Consider the following 16,584-nt stretch of genomic DNA (forward strand, 5'->3'; position numbering starts at 1 on the left):
CACATTTTATTTTCTGCTCGTTTTTACAATATGACTTAAGTAGGACAGTTCGATTTTTATTATGGAGAGGAGTAACCCTTTTGTTTCCAGCCTGCTGATTTACTGCCGCAAGCAGTGAACTGGAATAGCAAGAAACCACTTACCAACCGCGTGAACACATCAGTGAGAATGCAATTATTTTCTGGTCCCCGTCCCTCCAGTTAACCTCCTTCCAGTGAAGCAGTTCCTCAAGAATTATATTTTGTTGTGGATGTACAACCAAGAATGCATTAAAGCTGCGGTTTATTCTGGTGTCAGAAAATTGCAAAGTCTGCATTGGCGGAACCTAACTCAGCAGCCCTTCCCCCGCTCTTTCTGCAAAGAGTATGTTATTTTGTTCCAGGTAGCCTATTTTACAAACTTGAGAAGAAAAACCTGAAATAATCAAAACGTCCAGTTATTGGAAGATAGTCACTATCTCTCAGTGGCCATGCTTAATAAACTATTAATGCATGGTATTTAATAGCAGTCATTGTTTAGGTGGACATATGTGTTTCTTTACATCTACTTTAAGAACCTTTTGGGTTTACTATTATCTTTGATCAGTGGAAATCAAGAATGCGTTTTTAAAGAAATATTTGATCAGATAAGCAATTTTCTCCAAAATTTAAAAGTATAAAATTTGAAGTGTGTGGCACCAAATTATGACAGCTTGTAACCAGCTGTGTGGTTTGATATTTTGGTACCAAGGAGGTATTTGGTACTCATAGGATACTTGGTGCAAATCTCTGGGTGAATAAACAATATTATGAGTCTCCTTAAAAGAAAATATTCACCTAGCAAGAATTGCTTTTGACCACGCCTAAAGGTTTGAGCTACTTAGTGTGCTTACCATTGCGGTTGAGTTCAAAAAGTGTAGCCAATGTACAGATGCAACGACCAGCTTTCTTGCTCGCATCTTACACATTTGCCAATTGCCCTAAAATTCTTCTGCAAAAAAATTTCATGTTATGCAACAAAAAACATCCATTACTGTTGTGTGTGTGTGTTTTTTTTAAAGATGTGTTAAACAATGGCTGGGATAGTTCTGCACTGTCACTAAAATTTGGTACAGTAGTGAATGCGGCCTACATGTGTATGGGGGAGGGGTAGCTTTTACCATCACACCAATCGTGGGATAGATTCAGATATCTCACTAAGCTATAATGTGATTTCGTTGGATTTGGCTTAACACAATGTGTAATCCAATTATTTAGTTTATAAACAATTACTTATAGCACAGAATAATTTATGAACCCAGCCATTGTGGCTTATTCAACAAAACCTCACAAAATCATTGCTTAGTGCAATGTGTGAGCTGAGCAGTAAAGTCCAATGACAGTAATATAAGACTACATATTTACAAAGAAATAAGGCTTGTTGTGATCTGTTGTGTACTTTGCAGCTATGATGAATGACGTAGACCAGTGTTTCTCAACCTTGGCAACTTCCAGATGTGTGGACTTCAACTCCCAGAATTCCCCAGCCAGCCTTGCTGGCTGGGGAATTCTGGGAGTTGAAGTCCACACATCTGGAAGTTGCCAAGGTTGAGAAACACTGATGTAGACCATATGAAGCGCAGAATAGTCATGTGAATTGATCCTAACTCATGCCAATTTTGGTGGAATTCATTGTCAAGTTTGTTTTTTTAAAAAAAGCTCATAATTTTTAACACATATCTTAGAATTTTAACTCCCACACTGCCTTCCAAAAGTAAGAACTTGCTTCAGTAGAGTAAGTTGTAAGATTTGAGATCTTGAACTTACTCAAGTTTGATTTGAAGTTTAAGATCCGTCCACCAAGCCAAACTGGAGACTTCTTTGTGTGCATTGGGAAATCTCATGATTACAAGTGCTCCATTAATTTTGCTCCTGCTGACAATCTGTTCTTACAAAGAGAAATCTAAAGCATTTTACCTGGTTACCTTCTACCAGGCACCCAGTCCAAATGATATTTGGTGTAGAAGATTTATTTGCATAACGGATTCTTGAAGCTGAGAAAAAGTTGCATAACGTGTGGCCTTCTTCTCATTTTAGAAATCACAAAAAGATATGGAAAGGAATTTAGGAGAAGTGGCTATTAATGCTGAGGCTAATGCTATTTCAGGAAGAGCTGAGATAGCCAGTTCTATACCTATTGAAATGTCAGTAGTGTATTAAGCATCCCAGTTCATAAATAGCACAAATTCGGCTCTCTCTCTCTCCCTCCCTCTCTGTATAGATAGATAGATGAATAGATGAATGACTTGGACTTCATGAGAGGATCTTTATGCACCCAGCCACAGGACTGATGTTAGTGGTAAACTTGATGGAAAAAAAGTTAAGAGTAAATTTTAAAATGGTTGAGTTGGGGAGAATTCAACAGTTTGAGAAACACTTCTTGACACAGTTTAAATAACTATAGTGTTGCTATAAAATGGAAGGTTTCTTGAGAGTGAGAAATCTGGAAAATAGTTCTGTTTATAGCAGTGTAGTTGCAGTGTAAATAAAGCCTGTTGTCCCACTTCTTAGGTTGTATTCCCACACAGAGTGTCTCAGAATATGCTAACGATAGCAAATGCTTGCAAAGTGGGCATTTGAAACAAGCTGAAATCTACTGGTTAAAGAAATGAAGTTTGCTATAAAAATGTTCAGCAATAATCATAAAACTCTCAACTCTGTAAACTGCTTTGAAATGGCTTTGTGGCGCTGGTTTTTGGACCTAATTGTGAAAGCTGTGTTTTGGCTAGTGTGTTAAATAAAACCTGAAGAGAAGTATTCATAGTAAGTAGACTTTTTTTAGCGGAATTGCAACCAACTAAGTCTTAATAGGATTGCAGTCTTACAATCCTATGCATGTTTACTCCGAAGCAGGGCTTAAGATGTGCTTGTTATAAAGTTTACAGAAATCAGATTACAAAATGAAAATATAACTGTGATCAAGTTACTTGAAGGATTGCAGAAAAATGAAAAAGCGTGAATACTAATACCTATATATTATACTAATTTAATCAGTATATGATACTTGGATCTTTTTGTTTTTCAAAATGTTGTTAAAGCAACACTTGCACTAAATAACACCAACAATCCTGGACAGAAAGAATCAACCATTGATATGTCAGCAACAGCCACTCATAGATGAATTTCTGAAAATACTTTTCTTCCTTTGCTTCTGTCTTTCCCATGATGTTTTTCGATGAAATTACAAAGTCTGTCTGTTTCCTCTTATTTTTTACTCACTGCTTTTCACATTATTATTTATAAGAAAGTAACATTGAGATGATTAGGGTTTTTTGGGGGGAGGGGGAATTAAATAACATAGTACTTACACAGGTCACTGTTGGATTTTTCTTTTCTTTTTTTGAATAATATATATTTTACTTATTTGGTTAATAGCCCCAATTTTTCAAAATCAACCTCTTGTTTAGACATGTTTCACTTTAGGCTGTTTCATGTCTGCAAAATTACAGTCATTTGCACATTATTATTACAGTGAGTGGGAGACAGATTGTATTTAACACTGGGTGGGGGGAGGGTTATTATGGGAAGTGATCTTATACGGTCAGCACATAAATTCAGCCTGAAGAAAATTGCTTCTGAATAGTTACTCTGTTCGCTCGCCAAGGAATGGTCACTGGGTGAGATTGCAAACATGCTTCTGCTTTATCTGTATTATACAATCCTAATGTTACAGAAGGATAGTCCATTGAACAAATGTTTTTGTAACTGAAACTGACAGGGGTGAAATAGCATCACTCCATCCCACCATATTCTGATAATTCAGAATATAATTAATGGGAAAAGGGTAGGTGTTTTCAAAAATAACCCTACTTTAATGGCTGTGGATTTTGAATCATGCTGTTTTCTAAAAGGCACAATTACCTGGAGCATATTAGCAGACCCCTGGGGATACTTCATATATTTAGCACCAACATGTTGTTAATAAAGCAGAAATGGGTGTCTCATCTTATTATCGCAGGAAAAGGAAGACAGAATGTAGACAAAGTTGGAATAGTAAAGCTTTAAAAGCAGGATGGCTGTGCTGTTAGTCTCCAGGTTTTAGAATAGCAGTTGTACTGATAACAATATAGAGCTTATTAGGATTAATTACCATTTTACAATTAAAAGCAGTGATTCAGATATGGTAGTCATTAAAATATTTTTACCATTACCTACTTACTATCAATAAGTTTGCTTCTTGGTTGTCTAAAGCTCTTCAAAAGCTTTATTTCATGCATATAATTAGATTTACGTAGACCTCTGTCGGTTCAAGATGGAACACGTTTAACTTTAGTTGTTTTTAACTTTGCCATTATTTTGATTTCAGATCCTTCTCAGTTGAACAGTAAAGTGAAATGCAGCACTAATTTAGTCACATCAGTGGGATTTAAAAATGGTTAATTTGAATTGTTCTATCTCTTCTTCTCCTCTATCTCCATCTTCTCCTATCAACTAACCAAAGAACTGTATTGATTGATTAAAATGCGGAATGCATTTACTTTAAATGTATTTGCAAAAGTGCAATGATATAATCTAACAGACAAATACTAGAGGTTTTTCATATCCTACTCCCATAACACAGTGGTGCTAAATTAGTCATTAAAACAAATAATTTAATGTGTCCATAGATTGCAGCTTGTGAAATCAACATATATCTATACACATTTAATTGCTCACTCCACAAATAATCTCAAATGTTAATTACTTAAGTAAAAATCAGCCAACTTTTTTGCCTCTGAAGTCTGCACAAGGGCCTCGATTGAAGGCCACACATATAAATATATGCACATCCAGCTGTCATCCAGAATTGCTTATAGTTGTGCCTTGTTGCCTGTGGAACAAAGATGACTGTGGAACAAATTCTTACCAATTACACTCCTGTTACTTCTCAAAGTTGCTTCAGAGGATTGAGAGACTTTAGAACAAATGGGGAAGCACAGGAGAAGGAGAGCAAGGATAATTTTGGATATGTAAATGAAGGGTCACCTCCATAACATTGGATGCAACTGGGATTATTAATATTTAAAAGAACAAAATAACTTAGTTCTGAACTATTTTTAAAAATTAAGTGACAAGCCCATCTTGCATATTTCCAATTGAAGAAGGTGAGTTGTACCCTCTACCTTTCTTTAGAATATTGTATGTGGTTCTCCATTTTTTATTCTTGAAGTAAAGCATGTGTGACTTGACTATGACTATTAAGAAACTGTATTATCAAGTCCAAGTAAAACAAAGACATTAGTAGAATTTGGCATTCAGAGGTAACAAAGATGCTCAAACTTTCCATTTGCTTTTTTATCAATTTACATCTTTTCAGCTGGATACATTTTGCAAGACAGATTAAAAAACCAATCACCCATGTTTATCAACAGGTAACAGACTTGCATCAGTTAATGCACCTGTGAACTCAGTTGGTTTGGGTTTATTGTTTTTGTAGAAAAGCACAAGTGTAGTTAAAAGAAAAGAAAGACCTTATTTAGCTAGAGACTTGTGTGATTCATTGTGACTGTTGAAGATGTATTGGGAAAATAATGAGAAAAAAGAGGCATTTGGGGGATAATTATATTAACCCCTTTGGCTATATAAAGTGATTAATAGTGTTGGGGCCAATTGTTTTAATTTATGCTTCTGTGAAATTTCTTAAAGAGAAAATTAATCAGAGGAGCCACTGTAATAAACATAAGCTAGAAATATGCTTGTATTCTCTGAAGGCCTTCCATCTTATAAAGAGTTTTGTGAATGTGCTGTATAATCATTATTATGAAAGAGTCCTTTTATAGCATTTCACTGGTTGATTTTCAGAGCCTTATGTTCAAATCTCTGAATGCAGCATGGTCATGTCTTCATGCCTATTTATAGAAAGCTGATAGAACATCTCTTTTTTTACATTAGCCGTGCTGCTAAAAAGTCATCTATAAACAAGTTGTTCTGGATCATAAAGCAATTTGGACACTATTTTAAATGCAGCAAAATGGAAGTGGTAAAGTATATTGTTTTTATTGGCTGTTGTGAGCCACCTAGGAAGAGGGCATTTGTAGGATTACTGCATGAGATAGTTGGCCATATAAGTTTTTTTAAGTACATAAGTATATACTGTAGTATTTTGCTACATATACTTCTAAGTGGGTCCATGCAATTAGTTTTCTTAAATGTCTGACTTTAAAAGAATTGTTTTTATATGTCTTTGGGTATTTGCTTGAAGATTATCTTAATCATGATGGGGACCAGATCACATTTTTCTGAAAAAAAATTGAAGGAGCAAATGGTACTAGTGTATAGCAAATCATAAAGTATTAAAACTGTTTGGCTTAATGGTATATACAGTGACTGGCAGCTGTTCTTCAGAATTTCTGACAAATATACCTATGTTGTAAAAAATCCTTTCTTTTGTATGTAACCTGTAGCAGTTGATCTTAGAAAATATATAAATATCCTGAGCAAGGTGAGTACTTGTTTTAAGTAACTTTTAAAAAATAAAGAAAAAGGATTCCATTACAATATTTAAATCAGTGCCAAACTCTGCATTGTTTATTGCCCTTCCAAATTTAGCATAAATCATACACACTGAAATAATGTTAAATGATGTATTATAAATGTTCAGAATTAAAAATTAAAAATGGTTTGTTCATTAAACTGATGTCATATAAATTAATGCAGGTAAATTATCGTTGGTATTGTTACATCTGAATAAATGGACATACCTCTTTTTTAAAGATTCTGTTTTAGAGTTCACACAATGCACTAAACCATAAAAAGAGGGGATCTGTTTTTTGGGTGGTCTGTTTCTGGACTGGTTTGGTTTGGCTTACTTTTAAGTGGGAGATCAGCCACTGATTTTTGCAAACCATGGTCTATATAGACTACTATAGTTTGTACAACACACCTTAGTTAAAACAAACTATGCCTCAGCATGATAAATAAACCCAAATGCTTCTAAGAAATCTGTTTGATAAATGACATATTAACATAAAATATCCTATTGGAGATATCATTGCTACCATCAGTAGAATTTCAGTGGGATTTAGTATACATTTTCTATAAACCCTTCAAGTATGGTGTCCAGTATACTTTAGATTGGGTTGGATCAAAGCAGAAGGTAAGAATGATTATTTTTTGTCATTTGGAAATTACTGTTAATGCTGGCTAACACACTGCAATTGCCTTTTTTTGCACCCAAATCACATTGCTGATTCATATTCGATGAACTATACAATAGACTTTCCAGATTTGGAAGTAGATAACAGATACCAGAGATGCTATTGCAGAAGAAAACACAGATTGTTATTGTTTCTATAATAAACAAAGTTAAGATCAGCATATTATTACAATAATTTTGCTGACATATAACTTTTTCAGAATGCGCTGATTTAACACATTCATACCAAATTTGCTAAAATGTTGTGTTCACAGCATTCACTCAGTAATATTGATCTAACCCTATCGTGAACAAAAATCTTGAGGCTTCACAATGCATTATTATTAATTATTATTAATTATTTCAAAAATCCATTTTGTTTTGCTACTCTTCCCACAGAAATCTCTTGGAAGAAACATTTTGGAGATCACTATAACAATATACATAAATAGGTAGCTTTGGATCTTTCTTTTTTTTTTAGATTTTTTAATCCCACCTTTATTATTTTTTATAAACAACTCAAGGCAGCAAACAAACCTAGTTCTCCTTCCTCCTCCTATTTTCCCCACAACAACCACCCTGTGAGATGAGTTGGGCTTAGAGAGATTGACTGGCCCAAATTCACGCAGCCGGCTTTCATGGACTCTAGCCTGGAGCCTTACCCACTTGTTCAATTGGGTTCTCTTTATTTAGTTTTAGGACTTGTGTGGAGAAGAGATTATGTTTTAGGTCATATTTATGCAGAAATGTTGAAAATTCAAAGGGGTTCACAAACTTAAGCATCACTGTGCATATGGACATGACATTTTGAGTATAGTCAGAACTGTATGTATCGTTCTTTTTGTGAAGGAAGATGGAAGGGATATGTTAATTCACAGAGTACTAGAAGGTATGGGAGGGGCTGTCTGAAGCAGAAGGCACTGCTTGGTATCATTTTCTTCACTCTGCTTTTAGCTAGTTTGGCATGCGTAGCTGCCGAGGTGTTGCCTGCTAGCTCTGTAGTTCCAAACATATCAGAAACACAAGCTGGAAAAGGTTTGAGATCTACAGAGGGTGTGGAAAATGTGCAGAAATAGTACCCAGACACAGAAACTATATTGTAGTTGTTGGGTGCAGAACACACAGTCTACCACTGAACTACTGCCCGTGTGCAAAATCAAAATGCTCATGTGCAGAAAGTTTGTTGAATGTGATAGTGTGAGGAAGTGTTTTTTCATCTACATATGTTGCAGTTAAAGGGGAGGTAAGGAAAGGATGTGTCCTTGAATAGTGCAGTGCAGGTAGTCTTGTTTAGCAACTGCCTCGGATGGCGACAGTTTGCAGTTACAACGGTGATGAAAAAGTAACTTTGCGACCAATGCCTGCATTTACAACCTTTGCAGCATCTCCTTTCAGTCAAGTGTTCACCATTACAGTCAATTAGTACATGCTGTCCTGTGCCTGACCCTTTTCTTTTCCTTTTCCCCCACTCACAGAGCAGAGAGATTGCCTAAACAAGTGATCTCTTCTTGAGCTGCTTTTCTCCACAGTATAGGAGGACCCTAAAAAATGCTAACAGTAAGTTAACAAGCTCAACTTTCTGACCTTAATTAGTGGATTAAAACTCTGGAGCTGGCTGGCAGCTCCTGCCTGAAACTGACAAGACCCTAATCAGTTTCACACTAAAGGCTTTTGTTTGCCTCCTAAGCTGCTTGCAGCCAGTGGGCTAGGCAAACAAATGGTGCTAGTACATTCCTTTCAATATGAATTCCCCATTGTGTGCCTGCTTACTCTCTTGTAATCCCTTCATCTCCAATGAATGTAAATACAAACATTTCCCTTCTTGCTAATTATCCCATCACTGCGGTGAGCATTCCAAAGGGCGGGGGAGTGGGGGAAGAGGGCTATAAGATTTGCCCTTTTGCCTGGCTTCCTCATGAGTTGAGTTCCGTAAACCTTCCCCATTGTTTGGGCTCACCTGGCTGTTTGGGGTCAACAGTTCTGACCAGAAATCTGATTTCTTTCAACACTGATTTGAAATTAGGCCAAAAACTGTATGAAAGTTGGCTGCCGGAAACCTGTGGATTGGGCATGGATATAACAAGTAATTTGTTATATTGAAAGAAGGGAAACAATGGCCCGTATAAAACTTTGGGTGCCGTAGTTTGTACAGTTCTTAAACGTGTGCTATATTGAAAGGGTTATAGATCCATAAAGTACAGCACTTTTTGGTTTGTTCATTTTTGGAACTGGTCGAAGCGGTGTGTCCCGCAGGAAGTAAGTTTAACTTATGTTTAAAAATTTCTTAATGTGGATCCATTTTAATTTCTGCCAGTTTATATTGTCTGCTTTTCTGTGTCATCCTTTTTAGAGAAAAAAAGAATCCTACAAGGTCAAAATTAAAGACAGTATGCTAATCTGGTTCAGCCTGACACTTTCGTGTATTCTAATTTGATGTACAGTTAAAGAACTGGTTAATACACTCACCATTTAGGAAAGAAATTCTATCTAAATAATAAATGGTTTTATCACCTTGACTTGAAATATTTTCTCCCCAACTGATTAGTTTGCATTAATGCTAGATTTCTTCACAAATAAAATAATTTAAAATAATTCCCCCCAAGGTGAGGTTAGCCTTTGGAAAGGCCCTTAAAGCATGTTTGTTGGTTTTTTAATCAGCCTTGGGATCTCAGGGAGAGCCTGCAAAGTGGCTATATGAGATTAAGTGATGTTTGTTCTCCCACTTTCTTGGTTTTATCTGTTCATTTTATCTGTTTATTTTTTATTGTTTTTAGGTTGTTATGGAGTTTTTAACTGTTGTGTTGTACACTACCCAGGGCCATGTGTTTGTGAGTTGGACGGTTATATAAATATTCTAAATAAATAAAATAAATAAATAGAAATACAGTTTCTTGTCTTGGGCCAAATACACGAAACCCTCTAGCTGCTTTGGAAGTACCCCGTAGAGGCTGCCTTTCATATGACCCATTTTTTCTGCAGCATATTTTCTTCATGGTCTGGAATGCAGAGATTTCTGGTGGATTCTAGTGGTTGAGGTGGATGACTGCATCTAAACAGTTCTCAATACAGATACAATTCCTTCCGATGGGTTACTTTCAAAGCAATCACAACTGACCCATCTGTGGAATCAAAACAGGTATACGTAGCTCAGAGTTTTATTTATCACCCATTTCATCAACTTATTAAGGAATAAAGTGGGAGCAAACGTGCTTAGAAAGCATAAGAACAAACACTGAGGTACTATTCACCTCAGACGTTTTTTGTATTTTCCACCGTCCATGAAAATGTTTTGTTGAGGCAATATGTGAATCACATCTTGTAAGATAGCCCTGCTTTTCTGAAGATGTTTCCTCTGAACATTATGACTGTTGATGGAACTGAATGCCATTCGTTCCTTTTCTTTTTTAAAAATCTTTGCAGTGAAAATAATTTTAAAAAGCCACAAAGAATAAAACCTATGCTATTAGTTTGTTGAGAGGTGATGATGAAAAAAAAATGGCCTTAGTTTTACTGCCACAATAGCCTTTTATCAGGGGTATTAGATACACCCTGAGCTGGTGCAGCATTCATTACCATACTGGCCATTAAGTAGGGAAGAAAGTGGGTGGGGGAGGCAATGCCTTGTAAAGTTAAGCACCTCAGATTTGTCCAGCTGGCTTTCCTGATTCTTCTCTCTCATATTCTCATTCTCATTCTCTCTCTCTTTTTTCTTTGAAGAAATTTGGTCCAAAAGATTGTTGTCATTTCTCCCCTCTCTCTCTCTCCTGTAGAGTATAGCATCCAGAAAACAGGTTGAGCAAGTTAAGGCATTAAAAAGATCAGTCTTTGGCTGTTGAATGAAAGCCTGTTGTGTGTGACTCACATACTAAATGAAATCTGCCTTCAAAGACTATTTTACTGCCTAATTATATATACACAAAATGTAGCTGTCTGTTTCAATCAGATCATAGGAAAAGAAAGAAAACTCTTTAAGATGCAATTTTCATGGTTTGTCATAACCTTCCAATACACACTGCCAATGCAAAACAAGGAAATACAGCTGCAAGGTCCAGATAATACTACTGTAATTGTTGTTGTTTTTTAATTATTGCATTCTAAAGATATTATACCTCACATTCAGGGGAAACTATGTCCTTTTTAAAAAATTCCTTTTTTAAAGAGAAAGGCTTTTGATGTTCATCTTTAGATTGTCAGCCAATGGAAAATTTATTTTATTTTAGAATAATCTTGAAGAGTAGTTTTCCTGTGGTGCAATTCCAGACTTGGATTGTTAGGAAGCAAGGACTTGTGTCCATAGTAATGCCTACTAACTGGATGTGTTTGTTATCATATATTAAAAGATATTTAAAATAATGAAGTTAGTCTATGCAAAACATTTGTAGTCGCCCCTACATTCTTCATATCTTGGTGGACATACAGTGGACATCTCACATCACTAGATTTTCTATATATGCTTATTCATTCTGCAGCTCATTTCTAGACATATTTATTTAGAAATATTCCCCATAGTGTAAGATCTTAGTGCATTTACTTTCAAGAACATGAGCAGAAGATTACAGTTCTTGACTCAATCTTTTATCTGTTGAATCATTGAAATGAATAGGACTTCTGTGGGAAAATGAAGAGGATTGCACTATGAGTTATTCTTTAAAATAATGTAGTTAAATACGCTTAAAGTAACTTTTAAGGAAACAACTGGGCTTCTAAAACTAACGTGATCCATAAATATACATTCTGTTTGGAAGAGCTCCCCAAAAGCTGGCTATCATCATGCTCACCAGTCTAATTGATCTCATCAGTAAGCACGCAAGCGTGTCTTCCAAAGCTGATCTCAAAGCAAAACTGGTTAGTTCAGGTATTATTCTAATTTCTCTTCGTACAATAATGCTTAGCAATAGTAATTTGCCGAGGACTAAATAACAAGACCCAGAACAGAGTATAACAGAAATGTGTATGCATTTCCATGGCAGTGTAGTGAAATCTGTGATATTGATTTTTATGCAAGCATGTTAATGCTTGAAAAGTGAAATTATTGAAATGATCTGGCTACTTACCACTCTTTTATATATCAATTTTCTATAAAATTTCAAGTGGGTCTCTGAAAGGAATGGCATAATTATATATGCACTTGGATATGCAAATGACATAAATTGATACAAATAGCATACATCCTCTGTTACGCCCTACTCTCCAACAGTCTTTCCTCAATAACATACACCCATCCCTCCAATTAATTTGCCAAAATGTGATTTCACTGTACCCTTGTATTAAGTCAGTGTGAAATAATAAAAAGTCTTGCACCTGCAGAAACGTTACCTTAAAAAAGGATATTCTTATAAATTATGACATTGTATGGAGGACAGGATGCCTTGTTGAAGCTAAGCAATTCATCAGTTTTTGAGTAGGAGATTATCAAAGAGTTGCCTTGGATTCTGTGATGGAATTTATAAAATACATTATGAACAAATGCATTCAGTAATCTGATCTGATTAGTCTATCAGATCATATATATCAGTGACCTGGAAAATGGAACAACTATTGATATGTATAGATTTCTATACATATTTACTGATCATATTTATATATACCTTTTTGGCAGTGTACTCAGGTCACTGCAATTTAAGGTAAACATTTATTAAAACACACAAGCAATACGAGGAACAAAGAGAAGAGATGGGAGAAGCAAAAGGTTAACATAATGGGTTAAATAACTAAATGTTAATATAAAATCACCTAGTCAACCTTGTTATCTCTATAAAACAAAGCACATTTGGTCCTGATTGGGATGGGGACCATCTGGGAATTCCAATGCTGTAAGTTAGACTGGAAAGTTGACAAAGCACCATTGAAGAAGGCAGTGTTGACTCACTTCCATATCACATCATGAAAGTCACTGGGAGTTGATCTCACCTGAAAGACAATTTTACTTACAGAATGATCACTATAAAATACATAGAGTCTAATGGAGAGTCTAATATGAGAAGTGGACTGAACACTAAGACTTTGCTACTTCATCTTTCCTGGTATGGACAACTGCAGTAGTTGGAGGTGGGAGGTAGACTGTAAAAGTGCTTCACTATGATAGTCAGTGGAAGTTCAGTTCCTCAGTTGATCAGGCTGATTTTTTTCCCCAGGATTTAGTTAACTATATTAAGCAGTATTAGGTCTGATTGATCTGATCTGTTTCTAATTAAAATACTGTTTCATTGCTTTGTTTCTTTCTTTTCAAATGATCCTTGTTTTTCTGGAAGTTGTTGATGAAACTGTAGGAAACTTCAAGCTGATAATTGATAATTAATTTGGTATGAATTATATTGAACTACAATTAAATATACTTAATAATTTTGATTCCTGAAGTTGGAAACTGACCTACTATTCTTTTGATAGGCACATATACACACACTCAAAATGAGGCTCACAAGGATTACAGGGAAAATATTAAAAAAAAAAAAAGACAGTACAGTGTTTATTTTGTATTGGATACCCCCTTAAATCATATCCAGTGCAGTCTGTGAGCACTTGGAATAAATTAGAATAAGTTCTCTTCAAAAGATCTAATAAAATAAATAATGTTAGTTTTCTGGCATTCTTTTGCTTCTGCACCCTTCTATCTTATGCATGTCTTCTCTTTACACTGTATATTTTGGGCAATATTGGTCTCAGCTGTGTACCTGATAGATTTTAAGGTTAACAAATAGCAGTGAATGTATTTTTTACATCTACCTGTCCCATCAGGTCCGGCAGAAGTGGCATGCTTCAGGATCCATCTATTAAGGAATGTCATCTGACAGGGCCCAGGAGGAGAGCCTTTTCTGTCATAGCGCCTACCCTTTGGAACCTCATCCCCCCTGAAGATCAGATTGGCCCGACCCTATTGGCCTTTCAGAAGGCCCTGAAAACGTGACTCTGCCTTCGTATCTGGGGATCCAGTAGTGGTATGGAGGCTGTTTGATGGCTATACTGAATGTTGTGTTTTGTATGTCAGCTGCTTGTTGTACTGGTTTTGATGATTTAATGGTTTTAATATGGTTATACTTTTGTTTGGGGTTTTTTGTTTTTTGCTTTGTAATTTTCTTGATATTTTTGGTGTTTTAATTGTTGTGAGCCACCCAGAATCATCTATGTGAGATTGGTAGCTATACAGATTGGATATATGAATGAATAAATTTTGATTTGAAAATGTTTAGAAAGTGTGTCTCCAATATTAGAACGTCCTTGGAAGTCATGACTTCTTGGAAAGCAGCTTCTGGTTTTGCCTTAAGTTGTTCCTCTTTAGGAAATAGCTGTCGTGTGGAGGAATTTCAGATCCAGACATGACCCAAGCTCATATGTTCTGGTGCTCAGATGTGGAATTTGCTATGAGATACTATAACACAAACTCCAGTATCAGCTAGATCTTCACATAATCATGTACTGTACTGTAGACTTTTTTTTATCACAAAGAATCCTATTTTTTTTTTTAGGAGTAATTCCTTGCACAAGTACATAGTCACATCTTCATATTTATTTAGATGATATGTTTCACAGCTGTAGGTATCTGGAACAGGGAATCTGTTTCTTTTCTTTTTTTTTAATGAGCTGTGTCAGCCACCAAAGCAGAATATAAACTAAGCTTAGTCATTGAATTGGAGTGTATGTAGGTACATTTCTCATTCAGAAAGGTCCTTCCCAATCATAGTTAGTTAGTCTAAACATCACTTAATTAACTTGCATTTATTTATAGGCCATTTGTGTTTTGCCTTTCAGCTGCAAAAAAGATCCCCCATGGCGGTTTACAGCAATAAAATATCAATACAGTTAAAAACAACACTAATCATTCCCTGTAGTCTGTTTTCTAATGAAAAGCTGACATTGGTAAACTGCACCAAAACTGAAGAAAAATCCAAAGAGATACTAAATTCTTGATATACTAACACAATGATATATTCATTTTTTTGCTATCTTTTTTTCTTCTTTCTTCCTCCACCTCCCTTTCTCTTTTACTAAATGTCTAATTTCAGATCCTTTCCACGTCCTTCTCTTGCAGGGTTTAATGTATGTGATTAATCTTGACTCGGCGTAATACTGCTAGGAATGTGGCAATGACCTCAGCTGAACACTGGGAAAGTGATTAATGTTACATGAACGAAGATATTTCTTACTCTGGATCCTGAATAAATACAGACATGCGGTATTCAGTTACAGACCTTTGCTCAATTGAAAATGCGCCCTGGATTCAAAGAATAATGTTTCAGATACCATAAACAGTGTTAGAGGAAACATGGCTCTTGTTGAAGAAATGCTGTTTCAAGCTAAAGTTCTAGTGAATATAAAAGATATATGATGCAATAAACAAAATGAACTATAGGCAAGACAAAGCTTTACAATGACTAACCATGGATTGAATTTTCCAACACTTTTTTACATTCTGTGAGATAAATGGTTTACCAAAGGTCTATGTTAAGTAAAAGCTTGTCATTTCCTTCTCTTCTTTCTTTTCCTTTCTAATAGCGAGGTCCAAATATACATACATACATACATACATATATATATATATATAGGTTGTTAATGTTTTTGAATTTTTTATGATGTGGGAAGACAGGCAAACAGTTGCTATGATTGTCAAATGGTTTAAATCAAGTAGAGAAAATGCAATAAAACACTGTTTCCATGGCAACACATTGTAACCTAGTACTTCTGGATTATGAGCCAACTCACATCCATGATCATTACTTGTTGACAGACATAAATTCAGCCTAAAAGCACTAATTTCACAGGGAAAAAAATCTGAATGTTCAGCTGTAATATAATAGCATTTAAATATTTCCAAGGCACAACTGGAAGGCTCTAGTTTATGAAGCCATTCTAATGCTCTTGTGTTAATAAAGTAAATAAAAACACTTCAATTTTTGTAACAAATACACAGCAACAAATATATATCTCCATGTCTATTGATGATAGTTGACATCTATTCTTTGCTGCTTAAGAAATATAAGAGATTAAATTGTCAATAACATAGTACAATTTTTAAAAATATATACATATCTCATCTGTGACTGAGAAATAAAAATGAAACTGAAAGATTAAAAAGCATGGATTAAGATGAGTCTTCATATATTTTCAAAAACCTTGTATTCTAATCTGACATCTTTGTTATCAGCATAGAAGAAAAAAAATGAAAAGTCAGTTTGTTGCTTGGACTATTTCTGGTTTTCTTAAAAATAAATGTGCAGGTGAGTCATGTTGACAAAAGTAATTTTTAAAAATATTTGGCTTAATGTGTAAATTAATAAAAACAAATCTTTTTTTAAAACTTTTCATTATTAAACTGTTACTGATTTAATGGGAAGACATTAAAACTAAAAATGGAATAGAATCTTACAATAGCTATGTATGAAAATGATTGCTTATATCTTGGTAGTGGTGGTTATCTCCCCTTCTTGATGAAGAGGGGATAAAGGGGGGAACAGAGAT

At 35.2% G+C, this 16,584-nt stretch overlaps 1 long non-coding RNA gene across 4 annotated transcripts; it reads left to right on the plus strand.

Moving 5' to 3' along the window:
• Positions 1-5,897: 5,897 nt before the first annotated feature.
• Positions 5,898-16,361, plus strand: LOC148213795 (uncharacterized). 4 transcript variants are annotated; one of them, XR_015793704.1, is made up of 4 exons: positions 5,898-5,976; positions 8,607-8,688; positions 10,111-10,267; positions 13,867-14,279. It is a non-coding gene; the product is annotated as an uncharacterized LOC148213795 (long non-coding RNA). The 4 variants fall into 4 exon arrangements; XR_015793703.1 differs by lacking the exon at positions 5,898-5,976 and adding an exon at positions 5,985-7,583; XR_015793705.1 differs by lacking the exon at positions 5,898-5,976 and adding an exon at positions 15,158-16,361 and having other exon boundaries at positions 5,988-8,688; positions 13,867-14,066.
• The last annotated feature ends 223 nt before the right edge of the window (positions 16,362-16,584 follow it).

The sequence above is a fragment of the Python bivittatus genome, unplaced genomic scaffold (assembly GCF_059951505.1).
Source record: "Python bivittatus isolate LINGU-HERP-01145 unplaced genomic scaffold, Pbiv_v1 ctg000850_np1212, whole genome shotgun sequence".
Taxonomy (NCBI): Eukaryota; Metazoa; Chordata; class Lepidosauria; order Squamata; family Pythonidae; genus Python; species Python bivittatus.